The sequence below is a fragment of the Primulina tabacum genome, chromosome 8, assembly GCF_025594145.1.
Source record: "Primulina tabacum isolate GXHZ01 chromosome 8, ASM2559414v2, whole genome shotgun sequence".
NCBI lineage: Eukaryota > Viridiplantae > Streptophyta > Magnoliopsida > Lamiales > Gesneriaceae > Primulina > Primulina tabacum.
In genome coordinates, this window is record NC_134557.1 from 23,811,684 (window position 1) to 23,829,275 (window position 17,592).

Here is a 17,592-nt window from a genome sequence, read left to right on the forward strand (position 1 = left end):
ACAAGAAACAATCGACACTCAAACGAATCTTCAAAGAACTCGTCTTTGATATTCCGCGTAAGAACGATCGACAAACGCCACAAAGTATAAACTTTGATAAGTTGATTTTGAACAAAGCAAAAGCTTTAATTGTTTGAGAGAAAACTCAAAGTTTGATAAACTTGATAATCAAATCTGAATTGTGTCCAAAAATTTCGTTCATATCTCTTTACATATAAAAAGATGTCAATACCTAGTTGCCAAAATAATAAAACCCTAAACTAGGAAAAGTTTGCGCCGTGCGCATATGCGCGCCATATACCTGCACATATGAGCGGAAGTATCTGCCCGCTGCGCGCATATGCGCGCCCTGGGCTCGTGCATATGCGCGAATGTCTCTGCCTGTACGTTGCATTATTTTCCCTCGCGCGCATATGTGCGCCCTAGTTTCGCGCATATGCGCGAAGTTCTCTGTTCAACACTTCGGTGGCAGTGTGTCTCGTGCATATGCGCGCCTCGTCTTGACGCATGTGTGCGAGACTCGCGCATATGCGCGCCTTGCCTTCGCGCATGTGCGCGAGGTCTTCTGTCCATTTTTGTGCTTTGACTTGCGTGGATGCTTGAATAATGTTCATATGACTCCCAAACTTACTCCCATGTATCACGAACCCGTCAGTATTCTGTATCTCGCTTGTACAACCTTCTTCTTTGCTCATAAGCCCATGCAATACTTCTTTCAACATCTTCAGTCGTCCCCTCGTGATTGGTCCCTCCGGCAACTCTAAAGGGTCCTATGCTTTCCTTGGGGCTTGACCAACCATGTTTGCATCAAAGAGGTCGAATAGTTATTTTTCAAGCTTTGAATGATCCTTGTAGATATGATAATATCTTGAAGAAAAAACTGTTAAGTAGATATGATATATGAGAAATGTAGTAAGAAATCTTTGAGTATGCAAGCTTTTTTTTTTTTTAATTCTTTGCTTCGAGTGTATCTCCTTTTCTCTCTTTCTTGACTTTGAATTATTTTTTGTATTCTATATATATAGTACTGTAGCCTTTTTCCCGTTCAACGATTCTTTATTTTGTAGCCCGACAATATGTGTGACGTCTAGTAATTTAAATTGCTGCTAATTTTTTTTAAAAGCTCACATTCTCACAAATAAACATCTAAATGTTTTACATACATGCAACCCTACTGAAAAATATGTCATTTAAAAATAATCGTAAATATTTGACAATTAAAAATATAGCAGTTTAAAATGGCCAAATTAATCTAAATAAATAAGAGTAAACATGATCGAGTAAAATCCTAATAATCAATATCATCAACGTGTCAAAACCAATGTAAAAATATGCATGTCCTCATTAATCTCATAAAATCTTAATGTGCGGAAGAATGTGGTCCTCGGATCGTGCGCGCACATCCAGTCCTGCCTACTCAAAATTCGGCGCCTCCAGTCCCCTCATCGGCATGCTCACCTGTATCATTCAGACCTGATGAGTCTAAAGACTCAACACACCTGTACCGGAATAAGAAGTACATATATATAGTGTAACTTCCCGAAAAACCAACCTACGTAAACCACAGGCATGCAAAATTATTTTAATTGCTTAATTGTTTTAAAATGGTTGCATGATATTTATTATATGATTAAATGTATAATTGCATGATTAAATGATTATATGACATGATTACATGAAATTAAGGATTTTACCCGAATATTCGATAATAGGCAGGGGAAAGGAAACCGGAGACGACCAAGACAAGAATATTTATTTTTCATTAAATAATGGCAAGGCTTCCTAATATGATTAAAAATAATTTAATTTTTCTAAAATCGTTGAAGTTCGAATTATTTTACGAGTCGAGCTCGATTTTTCCCGGAAAGCCGGTTTTGGGCAAACAATGAGTTTTGAAAGATCAAAAATATTATTTTATGGAAACTTATTTTATAAAATTTTATTATTTAATTAAATAAATGTAATTTATCTCAATTTAATTAATTTTAGTAGGCCCAATTACCCTTAATCTTGCAAGCCCAAAACCAAAATCCATTAGTATGTTAATTAAATTATAAATAACTAAACCTAGGTCATTTAACACCACAATTCCACACCATATCAGCCCTAACACACCACCCACACACACTTCAGAATTTTCGAAAAATAGGAGGAAGAAAAAGGCTTGTGTTCTTCATCGTCCGGTCGTCCAACGTCGCACTCTCGTCGAAGATCGTATATTCGAGCGTTTAAACGCAAAGACATATTTTCTAAACCCTTTCAAACATCATACAAATCATATTATGCATGATTTAATTGTTTATGCATGAAAAATATAGGTGTTTGATTTTTTTTACGGTAGGACGTTTATTTTCAAAAATACGATGTTTTTATGCTTTTATGAAAAATGTTTTTGAATCCAACGAGTTAACTGCCAAAACGTGATATAAATATGAATGATTTATAGCCAAATTATGATAATATAATTGAGAAAACAAGCTGGAATCATAGGATGAATTTCAGATTAGGGGCCGTGGGTCTTGGTTGGCTTGTTCAATGTTCAAGGTTTGTTTGTGTTGCATGGGGCTTGGGGCTCGAGCAGGTCTCGGGGTTGGATCCTAAGGGTCGTGGCTAAGTCTTAGGAAGAGTCATAGCATTGCTAGGACTCGTGGTTCAGGCTGGGGGAAGAGTCCACGAAAGTTGGGACTCTCCCCAAGCAACTCCCGATCAACTGCTGTGCAAGGGGGCTGCGGCTCGATAGGGGCGCGGGCTAGGTGGTCTAGAGAATTCCTTAGGAAGGTCCAGGGAGGGTAGGAAGGGTTGGGATTAGGAGAGGGCTCAGTTGGGTCCTGGCTCATGAAAAACGTGAGGATGGCAGCCAGGTGTACGCGCAGGTTGTTGTCCTTGGTTCAGGAGCTTCGCTGCTGGGTTCTAATTATTGGGCTGGTCTTGGCTGGGTCAAGGCGTGGTCTAGGGATGGTCAGGGTCTGGTGGGCTTGGTGGTGGCTTGGCTGGAGGTGACCTAGGTTGACTAGGAGTCTACTAGCGTGAGTTTTAGAAGAGCACAGATTTTGGGTTCGGTTCCGGCAGGGCTTGAGCGACTAGGGGATGGTGCTTTGGGCAGGGCTTGGTCATTAGGGTCCCCTAGATGGGTTGGCTAGGGCGTGGCTCGAGGTGGCTTGGGCGTGGCTCGAGTATTTTGCGAGATGGCTCGGTGTGTTCGATAAGGTGTCAAATTCGAAAATTTAAGGAAGAAAATTGGAACCATGGGTCCACGGGTGTGGTTCATGATTCCCAAGGGTAGAAGAAATATTAAAAATATTATCTTTAAAATTTGGAATCAAAATAACGAGTTTTGGATTTATCCAGGATTTTATCGCCGCATGAAACGTTAATTAAAGAATTAATTAAAAAGCATAGTTTTAGGCTTCATAAAATTATGAAAAATTATATTTAAGCTTAAATAATTATTTAGAATAATCTCATGGCATTAAAAGTGAGAAAAAGATAAATTCGAGAATTTTTACGTCTAGTGGCAAAACGGTAATTTTATACTTAAGAAAATACGAAAACGCTTGGCAGCGTCCCCAAAGATCATAACGATTGTAAAATTATTTAAAATGATGATTTAGATGATATTATGTATTTTTATGATTTATGGTAAAGCCGTGCAATTTTTACTTTCTAAAATGTTATTTTTTGAATGTTATGCTATTTTATGATTTTTTTAAAATAGAAAAAATATTTTGAGGGATGTGATTTGACTGTGACATATGATATATGATTTTTGGGGAATCCGTTTATGTTGAGGAAGGTGAACTTACAATTTTATGGGGATGTCGTGAGGGGAAAAGGCCCTGGAGGGAACCCATTTACAAGAAAAGGCCCCCGAGGGAACCCATTTATGCGAAAAGGCTCCAGAGGAAACATGTATATGGAAAAAAGCCCCTGAGAGAACTCCGACGATTGTATTTCCATGGGCCAACCTAGTGCACACCCCCATGGGCCATGTGGAGCTGAAGACTGATTAGTCGACTAAAGGATAAATGCTAGTCACTTTCAAGGATCGAACTTCACTCAAAATGATATATGATTGAAAGCTTTATGATTAAAATGATTTTATGATATATGATTTATGATGATGATTAAAGCTATTTTAAATGATTTTTAAAATAATTTATTTATGCTCCAAGCTTATTTTTAAATGATTTTACTATTTATGATTTAATTATACTTAAATGATTTATTTATGCTTAAAGCTATTTTTAAATGATTTATTTATGTTCAAATAAAAGTATGATTTTAATGCATGTGATTGTATATATATTAGTTGCTATATATGTTTAGAACGTGATGAGTCTTTAGACTCAATAGGTTTGTATGATACAGGTTTGGATCGTTTATGGGAGGTGCTGACGCTTGAGTGGATCGAGTGCAGCAGTACACACCCGATGGCCTTTATGTTTCTGCACTAGCTAGATAGATAAATGATTAAAAGATTATGTTAAGAATTTTTATTAGAGATATTGTTATGCTTTATTTTTTGGTTAGTGATCTTTTAAAGATTTATTTAATAAGTTTTGGTTAGTTGATGATTTAGGATTCATTTTATGCACTCGAGATTTTAGTTGGTAATTTATTATGATTGTTAGAAATGTTAAGTTATTTTATTTAGTTAGTATTTTCGAGTTCATCATTTATGATTAGTATAAAAAAAACAAAAATCGAGGTCGTTTCACATAGTACACAGCAGTGAAAAATATACTGTAATCAGCTTACCTTTAATGAATTTAAAATGCGTAATTGTAAACGTGTCATATGAAATCATAACATGTCAAAACAGCTCATCGTATCATCATATCCTTATACATTTACTTTAATTGAATTCAGTTCACTAGTTGTGACTTTCGTATCAGTTTTATCGTTTCATCATTATATGATGGATCCATATACATTAAACCATGGTACCCGGCGGCTGTCGGACATCTGCGACAATATTACCCATCCACTGTGCCTAGGCCTCATCATTAGCATTTACATATACATCATAAGCATTTACATATAAATCGTTAGTTACAACTAATTTTCATCCTTCAAAACATCATCATTTTCATCACTTATCAAAATCATGCACATACGTAAATTTTACTTAAAATCAACCATGCAACGTACTTTTCATAATTTCATAAAAATCTTAGGCACGATACATAAACATTTAAAAGCATGACAAATATGTTCTCAGGTCACTGCCATGACTAAAATCTCACCCCGGGTGCAAAATGACCATTTTGCTCCTGAAACCAAAAATGATCATTTTATTCTTGGACCTCAAAATTCTGACCCCAAGCTTACCAAACTCCTTAAAACATCCCCAAACATATTTAAAAGTATTTCTTACACGTAAACTCGAGCCCGTTTCAAAACTGAATTTATTCGTTTTAAAACTTGGATCGAGGTCCTGGCTTTAACCCAAATCAATCCGAAACTTAACCAAAACTTTCCCAAACTTTTACCATACCTAAACACATTCTAATAGCCCTCAAAACTCAAACTCCAGCCCACTATGATTCTGTTAGGATCGGTTGAGAGTGAAAAAATGTTTATAAAGGGGAGGGGAGGAGGTTGAATAAACACTTGACAATTTTCCCAAACTCTTCTAATAATGAATCTGTTTGGTGACAAACTGAATTCTGGAATCTTTCTTGTCAATGTCAATCAGCTAAATGATGAAAGTGCGGAAATAAACTGACTGACATATAGAATAAAAACTGAAATAAAGAGATACAAGATTTATGGATGTTCTGAGATTTCAAACACTCCTACGTCACCCCTTCTATCTTGAAGATATGATATTTACTAAAAGACTTTGATCTATACAATGATTTGTACAAACCACTTCAGTTTTTGGAATTAACAATACCAAAACTGAAACTCTTAATTTTAATACTATTATCAGTACTCAACTAATACGTAACTACTCAGCACAACTGATCTTTACAAGATCGAATAATACAACAGTAAGTTTGTGCTTTTAAGCTCGAAGTATAGCCTTGAATGCTATGAATATATATATTAAGCGTGAGCTTTTGAGAGACTTAGAACACTGAGTTTTTACTTGAAAACTGATTGATTGATTTCTGGATTACAGATTTATCTCAATTGTCGATTGTTCTTTATCAGCTGATCTTCTCGTCTATTTATAGGCTTGCTTCCAACGATAACAATAAATCCATTCAAAAATTTATATCCATTGTATAGCCATGTCAACATTTTTCTGACAATCATACACTGTAGCTTTTCTAATATGCAGAGTTCCAACTAAACGTTGCAGTCTGCTCTTGTACAATTGTCGGTTGATTGCTATGTTCCTTAACTATTGACGTGTCAAACTGATTTATAAGTTGACAAAGCCGATAGGATTAACTGATTGATCTCAACTGATTATAGTTCAACTGATCAATTTCCAACTGATCATCCAGTTGATTATGTAATTCAGTTAGCTTGATTTAGTTGCCTTAAATACGCACTAATCTTCAGTTCAGTCAACTGTCAGTTTACGAATTGTTTTAGTCTTCTTGATCAGTTGTTCATCATTTTCACGTTCAGTTTGTCAAACTCCAAAATTAAGTTTCCAACAATTTCCTTCTATTAGGTGTTTGACAAAACATAGAATATCTGAACTGATCAAACTGAACTCTTTGTAGATAAAATAACTTTTTATTAACAACTTTTTCAATGTATAGATTCGTACGAAGAATGAAAGAATAAAAGAATATTCTATTGACTAAAATCCTCAAAATCTGCCAAATTTTCTCATTTGATTATGAAGACTGTCTTCTAACTGATCTGGACTTCATCAATTCTTGGCTCGTTTATCAGCTGGTCCTTGATCAGTCAGTTGACTCGGTCTTTTCTTGGATAGATACTGCTTTTCTTTTACCTATTCCACCTTTTTGTCAAACTGACCAACTCTGTCGGATAAAGCGCGAACTTCCGAGGTGACATTTGATATGGCATTCATTATCTGTTCTTACATCAAATCCATTCTGTTTGTCACTACAGTTTCCAAGAATTCAATGCGATTCTGGAACATTGTCTTGAGTCTTGATGTAGTACCCGAACAACCAATATGCGTATATATGTGCATAATTTCTATTATTTAATTTTAAATGGTTATTATTTTAAGAAATTGTTGATTTAATTGCTTTTAAATCATTTACGTTATTTTTAAGGATTTTAAATCGCATATTTCAAATTTTAGTTTTTTAGATATATACGCGAGACCGGACCAGAGATAGGAAATCGGATATGAATTTTATGATCCAAAAATATTCCTAAATTTTTTCCGAGCTAAGAAATAATTTATTTTGATGAAATCAAGTGGATTTAAGTCTACTTTAATTAATTAATCACCAATTTAATTGTAGGCTTCTTAATTCATCAAGATTATGCTTAATTAACTTTTAATCAAGTTTATCTAACCTAGGATTCTACTTAGCAAAACTTAAACAAATCCTACACCAATTTGGGAAGACAAGTCATGGTCCTCTCCACTCCACACAATCCCAACTTGAAACCATTTAACTCTCCCAACAAGAAAACAAAGGCCACCCATTCATCATGCATGTTCCCCCCCCCCCCCCCCCCCCACACCCCCCAACTTGACATCATTTACTCCCCCATGCACCACCTTATTTGACCACAAGCCTTCACCACCTTCTCCACTCTCCCTAGCACGAAAATTAGGAGATTTGGCAGCTCCCATTCTTGGCCAAGACAACAAAAATAGCAAGGTGTCTTCATTTCCGTTGCCGTGTCTCCCGATCCGACGTATTGTGTTGTTTATTGTAAAAACAACTTAAGGCATGTCTATATTATTTCTTTGCTCTTCAATCAAGTTATATATCTATTTTAAACCATTACATGTGGTTGATCCATGACAAAACCGAAATCATGTCAAGAAACCTTCGAAAATTCTGTGCAGTATGTTTTTGGCTTTCATTTGTACCTCACGGTTTTGGCTTTTTTTGTGGTTCAGAAGGTTGGCTCGATTTCCAGGCACCCAAGGCTGCATCTAGACATGATTTAGAGTGTGTTAGGAAGGAGTTAGTCCATTTGTTTAAGTCCCTTTTCCCCCAGCAACACTGAATGGACAGCAACTCTCTATAGTGCATATTTGAGTTTCGATTTTCTTGGTTTGTTGTCTAAGGTATGTGTTCAAACCATGGCTGTCCTAGGGGCTGTAGCCATGGTTAGAATACTTCCTTAGCATGTCTAGGACATGACTAAGATGCTCTTTCATGGCTTGGTTCATGGTCCCATCGGTTTTTAAAATAAACAAGACAAGTGCCCCTTCGGTTTCAGTTTTTCTGAATTTTGTTTGTGTGTGTGAAGCTTCGGCTTCTTGGTTTGTGGTGGATCTTGGTTGGCTTCTAGCCCTTAGCCACGGTTCACACAGTACCTCATGATGTCTAGATCGAGTCATGGTCGATGATATGTGATAAACATAAAAATTGTACATTAATTAAATGTTTTATAATATAAATATATAGTTTTTTTTATTAAATGTTTAAATATTATATGTTTTGTAATAAATTTTATAAAATATAAGTTGTGTAATTACAAGTTTTTACTATTTTTTTACAGGTTCGATAAAACAAGAATAAACTTGGCGTTGCAAATGGGATTAAGATGATTCTTGGACCTGTAGAAAGTTGATGTTAATATCTACAATATTGGTGGCAAGCATGAGATAAAAATCCTCTCACAATTGGGATCACATTAAGCAACAAATAAAGTTACCAAAGGAGTGGCAGTTTTACCATGCTCTAGTATTTTGACCATATTTCTCAAATTATTTGGTCAAATGGTTTGAAAAAAATACCACAACTAGACAACTCAATTATCCACATGTTTCTTTTTATGTGAAAAAGCAAATTCGGAGAAGAAGATTTTCAAAAGTGATGTGTAATATAATATAATATTTTGGAACACCAATGAAGGCTTTTGTGTAAAAAAATAATATTTTATTTGTGGTTGTCTCCCCAAATTTGGCTATAAATAGGGGTGCATTGTAATGTATTGAGATATCCCTCATTCTATGAACAAACCTTTGAGTTCATAATATTTCTCTCTATATTTTTCCTTTATTTCTTCATTTAAATATAATTAGCATGTTAATTTCATATTCAAAGTTTTACACTTTGAATAATGAATAGCTAACTTCCTAAAGTTGAGATGAAAAGGTGAAACTCTTGGCATGATAATAAGGTTACTAAAAGGTAAGAATCTATGTTTTATATTATTTAATTATTATTTATTGTTTATGTTATATTTATTTCTTTAAGCATTTTTATACCCTACTTATAAGTGGGAGTTTTGATTTATTTTTGTTATATGTTACACTAAATTCTTGGAACCATTTAAATGTTAGTTTGGTATTACCAACCATTTAAAGTGGATGCCTTGATTTATTATATATAAATATATTATAATATTAAATTCTTGGAACCATTTAAATGTTAGTTTGGTTTTACCAACCATTTAAATTGGATTCCTTGATTTATTATATATGAATATATCATAGCATTAATTTATTGGTACTATTTAAATGTTTTTTTGGTTTTACCAACCATTTAAAGTGAGAATCTTGATTTATTGTTTACAAATATATATAGCACAATAAATACTTGACCACATTTATAAGTTTTGGTATATATTATATACTTATAAGATAATAATATATAACATAATATAAATATGATTATTTAATATATTGGAACCATTTTATTAAGTGTATGTTCGTTAATGTTAACTTTATTAAAATACCAAGAATTGATCCTTTAATCTCAACTACTTAAATTAAAATTTGAACAATTAAAAATTACCAATTAAAGATTCAAACAACTAAAAAAAATAATAAATAAAAAGACATTGTAGTGGACTTGTAATTACCTTAGCTTACTCGTGGATACGATATTCGAACTCATCGAATTATACTACTTGTGGACAACCTGCTCTTGGGAGTGCAACAATCAAAGTCGCAACAAGCCGTTGCCGGGGAAGTATAACTTAATTTCAAGTCTATTTAATTTTGTTTATAGTTTATTTTTCTTTATTTGAATTTTTATTGCTTTTGTGTGTTTTTATTCTTTTGCATTTGCATGAGAATTTGGTCACGTACACTTAGTGGTCGACTCATTCGAAATAACCCTTTATTTTTACAAAACATGGCGGAAGAACCCATCCAAGAAAATGAAGATAAAATTCAATCTCAACATGATCATGATAGACGAAGAACACTTAAAGATCACATGAATCCTACACGTACTACTGCACCTTCATGTCTAGTTTTTCTCCCTGATGCATCTCATTTCAATTTTAAGCCTGGTATTATCCAAATTTTACCCAATTTTCATGGCTTAGATTCTGAAAATCCATACATGCATTTACGAGAGTTTGAAGAAGTGTGCAACACATATAATGATCTAAATTGTAGCATGAACACCATTCGACTTAAGCTTTTTCCTTTTTCTTTAAAAGATAAAGCTAAAACTTGGCTACAAAATCTTAGACCGGGATCCATTCGAACTTGGGATGAATTGCAACAACAATTTTTGAAATTTTTTTTTCCATCTCATAGAACAAATTCTTTCAAAAGGCAAATCATCACTTTCACTCAAAAACAAGGAGAAACTTTTTATCAGTGTTGGGATAGATACAAAGAATTGCTTAATCTTTGTCCACATCATGGTTTTGAAATTTGGAGAGTTGTTTCTCAATTTTATGAAGGCTTAACACCTAAAGATAGGCAAATGGTTGAATTTATGTGTAATGGAACATTTGAAGATAAAGATCCAAATGAGGCATTTGAGTATCTCGATTCATTAGCTGAAAATGCTCAAAATTGGGACACTATAAGTACAATCGAACCATCAAAAAAGATTCAATCTCCTACATCTGGTGGAGGTATGTACACTCTCAAAGATGAACATGATCTTCAAGCTAGATTTACCTCTTTGGCAAGAAAAGTTGAGGCACTTGAATTGAAAAAGAATGGTCAATTAAAATCTGTTCAAAAAATTGTGTGTCACATCTGTGATACAAGTGATCATTTTACAAAAGATTGTCCCACTTTGCCCTCTTTTAAAGAATGTCTCCATGAACAAGCCAATGTTTTGAACAATTTCAAAAGGCCAAATTTTGAACCATTTTCTCAAAATTACAATCTAGGTTGGCGAAATCATCCAAATTTTAGTTGGAGGAATGATAATGCTGCACAATTTTCACAACCACATTTCCAAAATCAACAAAATTTTCAAAATTATGCACCTTATGTTCCTCCACCTAAAAGAAATTTGGAAGATACATTGAATTCTTTCATTGCAAAGCAAGAGTCTATCAATACTCAAACTGCTCAAACCATGACAGATTTGAAAGATACTCTTGCTAAATTTGCATCTGCACTTAATGTTCATGAAAAAGGTAAATTTCCTTCACAACTTCTGCCTAATCCCAAGGATCATCATTCACAAACTGGAACTTCTGGAACTCAACCGATGGAATAGGTAAAATATGTTATTACCCTTCGAAGTGGTAAGGTTGTGGAAAAATCCATTCTTGAACCTTGTGAAGATGATGATAAATCAACTCCAAAGGGTAAGGAAGTGGAACCCATAACTTGCGAAGAGGAGGTTCAACAGATAGTGTCACCACCATTCCCTCATGCATTGAAAAATACAAAAAAATCAAATTTGAATTCTGATATATATGATATTTTTAAACAAGTAAAAGTTAATATTCCTTTATTAGATGCAATAAAACAGGTACCATCATATGCCAAATTTTTGAAAGACTTGTGCACTGTGAAAAAAAAATTGAATGTGAAAAAGAAAGCATTTTTAGCCGAACAAGTAAGTGCAATCATTCAAAATAATAATACTTTGAAATACAAAGACCCTGGTTGTCCTACTATTTCATGTATTATTGGAGAACGAAAGATTAAAAAAGCCTTGCTTGATCTTGGAGCTAGTGTGAATTTACTTCCATATTCAGTTTATCAAGAACTCAATCTAGGCGAGTTAAAATCTACTTCGGTAACACTTTTACTTGCCGAAAGATCTGTTAAAGTGCCAAGAGGTATGGTAGAAGACGTATTGGTCCAAGTTGATAACTTTGTATATCCTGTCGATTTCATAGTTTTAGATACACAACCTATCGAAGCTTGTAATGCAATTCTAGTAATTCTGGGTCGTCAATTTTTAGCAACTTCTAATGCCCTTATAAATTGCAGGAATGGAATAATGAAGTTGTCATTTGGTAACATGACCTTGGAGCTCAATGTTTTTAATCTTTGTAAGCAACCACATGACAAAGGAGATGAAAGTGAAGATGAAAATCTTATTGAAACTCTTGTGGAAGAAAACATTCAAGAAGGGAGTACTCGTGATCAATTAGATATTTGTTCAATTGAAACTGTTAAAGAAAATATTGAAATTGATCTTGATGATTTTATCAGGTATCACTCGTTACCAGGATCAGAGAAAGAATTTGATGCAAAATATGAGAACAAAGACGAACCACCCATATTGGAGTTAAAAACCCTTGCTAGAAGAATTGAAGTATGCATTTCTTGGAGAAGATGAAACATATCCGGTGGTAATTTCTTCCAAACTAGAAAGTGATCAAGAAGGTAAATTAGTTGATATGCTTAAAAGACATAAAAATGCAATTGGTTGGACACTAAAAGATCTCAAGGGCATTAATCCACTAATTTGCACACACAAAATTCATTTAGAAGAAAATGCTAAAACATCTCAACAACCACAAAGGAGATTAAATCCACACATGAAAGATGTTGTGAAAACTGAAGTTCTCAAACTACTTGATGTTGGGATTATCTACTCTATTTCTGATAGTAAGTGGGTAAGCCCAACACAAGTAGTTCTAAAAAAATCTGGCATCACAGTGATAAAAAATGAAAAAGGTGAATTGTTAACAAGTCGAGTCCCATCTAGTTGGCGGATGTGTATTGATTATAGAAAATTAAATGACGCCACTAGAAAAGATCATTTTCCATTACCATTTTTGGATCAAATTTTAGAAAGAGTAGCAGGTCATCCATACTACTGTTTTCTTGATGGATATTCAGGTTATTATCAAATTCTCATTGCACTCGAAGATAAAAAAAAAACTACATTCACATGTCCTTTTGGAACATTTGCATTCAGAAGGATGCCATTTGGTTTATGCAATGCCCCAACAACATTTCAAAGATGTATGCTAAGTATTTTTTGCTACATGGTTGAAAATTGTTTGGAAATTTTCATGGATGATTTAACTATCTTTGGGAATACATTTGATAATTGTCTTGAAAATTTGGAAAATTTTTTAAAAAGATGCGAGGAAAAATGTCTTATTTTAAATTGGGAAAAATGTCATTACATGATTACTTCTGGAATTGTTTTGGGACATGTCGTGTCATCTCATGGAATTGAAGTTGATAAAGCAAAAGTTGATGTCATTGCCAATTTACCCCCTCCAAAAACCATTAAAGAAATTCGCTCATTTTTGGGACATGCTGGATTTTATAGGAGTTTATAAAGGACTTTAGTTTAATCTCTAAACCCATTTGTAACCTCTTAACAAAAGACACTGGATTTGAGTGGAGTCAAGAATGTCAAAATGCTTTTGATAAAATTATTCGACATTTAACATCAGCTCCTATCATGCAACCTCCTGATTGGTCTTTACCATTTGAAATCATGTGCGATGCGAGTGATTATGCAGTCGGTGCAGTACTAGGTCAAAGAAGAAACGGTAAGCCTTATGTGATATATTATGCAAGTAGAACTTTAAACAATGCTCAAATGAATTACTCCACAACTGAAAAAGAACTACTTGCTGTAATATTTGCATTAGATAAATTTCGTTCTTATTTGATTGGATCAACGACTATTGTGTTTACTGATCATTCTGCTATTAGATATTTGTTGACCAAACAGGATGCAAAGCCACGACTGATACGATGGATTTTGTTACTCCAAGAATTTGACATTGTGATCAAAGATAAAAAAGGAACTGAGAATGTCGTAGCCGATCATTTATCGAGACTAGTAACAGGATCATCTTGTGAAATGACAACAATTAACGATAATTTTCCTGATGAACATCTATTTTCAGTTACTACTACACCTTGGTTTGCTAACATAGTAAATTTTCTTGAGACAGGAAAAATGCCACCGCAATGGAGTACCTAAGATAAAAGAAAATTTTTGAATGAGGTAAAAAACTTTTATTGGGATGATCCGTATCTGTTCAAGTATTGTCCAGATCAAATTTTTCGACGTTGCATACCCGACAATGAGGTAAGTAGTGTCATTAAATTTTGTCATTCAGAAGTATGCGGAGGACATTTTTCTTCAAAGAAAACGGCTGCAAAAATCTTGCAGTGTGGATTTTATTGGCCCACTTTGTTTAAAGACACCCACGAAATATGCAAGATCTGTGAAAATTGTCAAAAATTGGGTGCGATTTCAAAAAGAAACATGATGCCTTTGAATCCTATCATTGAAATTGAAATCTTTGACTGTTGGGGAATTGATTTTATGGGACATTTTCCATCGTCGTTTGGATACTTGTATATTTTAGTTGCAGTTGATTATGTTTCCAAATGGATAGAGGCAATTCCATGTCGAAAAAATGATCATAAAATCGTCATCAAATTTTTAAAAGAAAATATTTTTAGTAGATTTGGAATTCCTCGAGCCATGATAAGTGATGGGGGAACTCACTTTGTTAATAAACCATTTGCTTCATTAATGAAAAAATATGGTATTACTCATAAAGTAACTACTCTTTATCATCCTCAAACAAATGGACAAGTTGAATTAGCTAATAAGGAGATGAAGCAAATTTTGGAAAAAACTGTTAACTCAAATAGAAAAGATTGGTCTCTGCGACTTAATGATGCACTTTGGGCATATCGAACAGCTTTTAAAACATCATTGAATATGTCTCCCTATAGGTTGGTTTATGGAAAACATTGTCATTTGCCTGTGGAATTGGAACATAAAGCTTATTGGGCGATCAAAACTTTAAATTCAAGCATGGATGATGCCAACAAATTGCGTAAATTGCAACTTAATGAACTTGATGAACTCAGAAACGACGCGTATGAGAATTCAAGGATTTATAAAGCAAAAATCAAATCATTTCATGATAAAACAATTCTTAGAAAATCTTTGAGATTGGTAAAAAAGTTTTGCTTTATAATTCTCGACTTCACATATTCTCAGGAAAATTACGATCAAGATGGACAGGCCCATATGTTGTACAGCATGTGTATACTTATGGAGCTGTGGATATTGAAAATCCTAAAAATGGTGATATTTTTAAAGTAAATGGACAAAGGCTTAAACCATTTTTAGAAAATGAAATCTTTCAAGAAGAGTTTATTTCCCTTTCCAATCCTTAAATTTTTATGTTGCATTTAATTTTGTTTGTTTTTAGTTCAGGTTTCCTTATCTTTTTATTTTCCCGGTTAAATGGCGGATAACGGTACTCCGTGACTCTCATAGTCGGTTAAATCAGTTTCCCACAATTGCTGATACAAAAATTAAAAAAAATCATTTCTTTTCTTTTCAAAATGGATGAAATTCTCTCAAAAATTTGTAAATATTTTCCCTCTGTTTCTGAAAATGTTCTAAGAAAAATTTATGCAGGAAGGTGTGAAAAATTGAGATTGCTAATGCAAAAAGGAATTCCAGAAGATATTCGTCTTGTAGTAGAAGCTAAGGTCCGATTTGGAGGAGAAGTTCCACAATCATTGGTCATTCGATATTTGCCTGGATTAGGAAAAAGCACTTATGCGAGAAAACGAAGGGCCAAAAAGTTTAGGGGTTTGTCATAAGTGTGCAAGATGGACTTGTGACAAACGATGCAGATCTTTGGGATGTGTTTCCAATAACAGAGAAGATAAAATTGGTTTCATTAAGAATGGGCTGAGTAAGGAGTCTTTAGATAACATCTTATTGACTCTTGAGACGCATTCTAGTAGACATGTGCATATTGAACTTCTCCATTTATGGAAACAATTCCAAGATGAGCGTTATAGTCTTGGGAATCCGACTAAAAAAGACCCTGTTTGCCAATTTATAAGAAAATTGGATGGGAAGCATATCCACGACTCATAGAAGGCGTTGATGCCGTTTCTGGACGTAAAACCAGAGGAAAATTGTGAGCCACAATCACACTACTGTTTATATGCATGTGTGTCATTATTGTTTTTACTATTTATTCTGTTTACAACTGTGACCCATAGTTTTGTCATGATAACATATTATCCCTATAAAATCTTTCATCTTTTTCTCTATTTTCGCAGACAAAAAAAAAAGAAAGTAAAAACATGGCTGGATCCTCTGCACGAACATTGAAAAATATTTGTATATTTTGTGGGTCGAGTCCTGGAAAAAATGAAGTGTTTGTAGAAGCAGCGAATAATCTTGGAAAGATATTGGCTGAGAGAAAAATTCAGTTGGTATATGGGGGAGGTAATATTGGGTTAATGGGATCTGTTTCAACATCTGCTCATCTTGGAGGTAGTCAGGTTTTGGGTATTATTCCTACAACTTTAGCTGAAGGAAATATTACAGGTGTTACGATTGGGGAGGAATTAAAAGTTTCTTCTATGTATGAAAGAATCACTCAAATGATTGAAAATTCTGATGCTTTTATCGCACTACTAGGTGGTTTTGGTACATAAGAAGAAATTTTTTATACTTTTCTTGGGCACAACTTAATATCCATAATAAACCTTTGGGCTTGTTGAATATCAATAATTATTTTGACAGTTTGTTGACATTTCTTGATAAAGCTGTGGAACAGAATTTCATTTCAGAAAATTCACGACGGATGCTCATCTGTGCTTCGACTGCCGACCAATTAATTGATGATTTGGAAGCTTTTGTTCATAAGCCTGATCCGATGATAACAAAGATCAATTGTTCGCAATCAAGCAGTAAGAAAAGGAAGTTGGATCATTGATTCAAAAGTCGTGGATTGGTTTGCGTTTGTTATCTTCAATAAAATTCCAGGTGATATCTCTTTCATTATATACTCTTTATTAATAGTTATTTTGACATTAGGGACAATGTCATATTCTGATTGGGGGGAGAACAAACTCAAAAAAAAAAATTAAAAAAAATAAAAAAATAATATATATTATTTTATAATAAAATCATGTTTATTGTTTGTATCTCAGTAATTTTTGCAAAAATGTCATACATTACATGTTTGAAATATTTAAATTAGAACATGCATTAATCTATTTAAGAATGTTTAAATTTTTATTTGAAAAAAGTCAATTTTAATATTCTGATCAATATAAAAATATGATTTATGAAATCTTTTTGAGTGATTAACCATTGTGATAAAATCAGGTATTAAAATATATGGCCCAAGATATACCTCATAAGAGTGCCTATAATTTTAAACTCTCACATATTTTGTGAGTGAGTGGAGAGGACTGAGAAAACAGCTTTCGAGCCTTTATTGATCATGAGAGAGACTATCTATTGTTTAGATCTTGAGTTCTTATTTTGAAGAAAAAAAATG

At 33.7% G+C, this 17,592-nt stretch overlaps 1 pseudogene; it reads left to right on the forward strand.

Annotated features, from left to right (window-relative positions):
• The first annotated feature begins 10,208 nt into the window (after window positions 1–10,208).
• LOC142554244 (uncharacterized) lies at window positions 10,209–15,524 on the forward strand (annotated as a pseudogene).
• The last annotated feature ends 2,068 nt before the right edge of the window (window positions 15,525–17,592 follow it).